This window comes from Orycteropus afer, unplaced genomic scaffold, assembly GCF_000298275.1.
Source record: "Orycteropus afer afer isolate SDZICR_OR568_19922 unplaced genomic scaffold, OryAfe1.0 scaffold00223, whole genome shotgun sequence".
Lineage (NCBI taxonomy): Eukaryota > Metazoa > Chordata > Mammalia > Tubulidentata > Orycteropodidae > Orycteropus > Orycteropus afer.
The window spans coordinates 2,667,447-2,668,229 of record NW_006921810.1 but is presented as its reverse complement, the minus strand read 5'-3'; the positions used below and the strand labels follow the sequence as shown (position 1 = coordinate 2,668,229).

Here is a 783-nt window from a genome sequence, read left to right as displayed (position 1 = left end):
ATATAAAAGTATGGGTTCTGGTAAGGTGAAAATACTGCTTTAGAGTATTACTAGAGAGGACAGAAATTCTCAAACTGTTTTTCTGTAAAGTTTTCTACTGCAAAGGAACATACTATAGGGCAATCATCATGTTGGTTTTACAGGACATGATGCTATACAATATAGGGGAAAAAAGGAGAAATGGGCAAGTAAGTAAACCTGTTAAGAAATAGTGATAGGAAAGGCAGTACTTCCACATGAAGCACTGGAGTCCTTACATATAGTTGTCAGACTTTCCTGAGGTATTGTTCTGTTTATTTCAGTCTATTGCCTCCTTTCTGCTCTTTGACATAAGAAGTGAGTAACAACAGTCACTTTAATCAATGCATTGGGTTTTCTATCAGTTGGGTAAGGTTTGATCTTTTCTACAAAAGAATCATACCTTCCCCACTTCCATAGCAAATAATTTTTCTAGTAAGGTTCTGATTACTAAGTTGCGACAGCCCTTAAAATCTGCTGCTCATCAGATTCTCAGGACTAGTGTATGAAATCACATTCTCTGGCCTCTTCTCAAGCCTATAGAATCTTCCCGACAACTCTGGCTAACTTAACACTACCTGTATAAACTCTTTGTGAACAGAGGAAGCAGGTTAGTAAAGCATAAATGGTGGCCCCCAAGAAAACGTTGGTAGTTAAAGACTAGCTATTCTCATAATTCAAAATGCACCAACAGCAGAAGAGAAGCCAGATGATTGGGACCTTCTAAAAATTAAATTTTTATGTGCTTCCAAAGACTTCTCCAAA

The 783-nt window shown here is 37.3% G+C and overlaps 1 protein-coding gene across 1 annotated transcript in view; it reads right to left on the bottom strand.

The window, feature by feature from the left end:
* Nucleotides 1-783, bottom strand: part of PPM1L (protein phosphatase, Mg2+/Mn2+ dependent 1L) — a 525,772-nt gene that overhangs the window by 133,392 nt on the left and 391,597 nt on the right. The gene's annotated exons all lie outside the window — the stretch shown is intronic.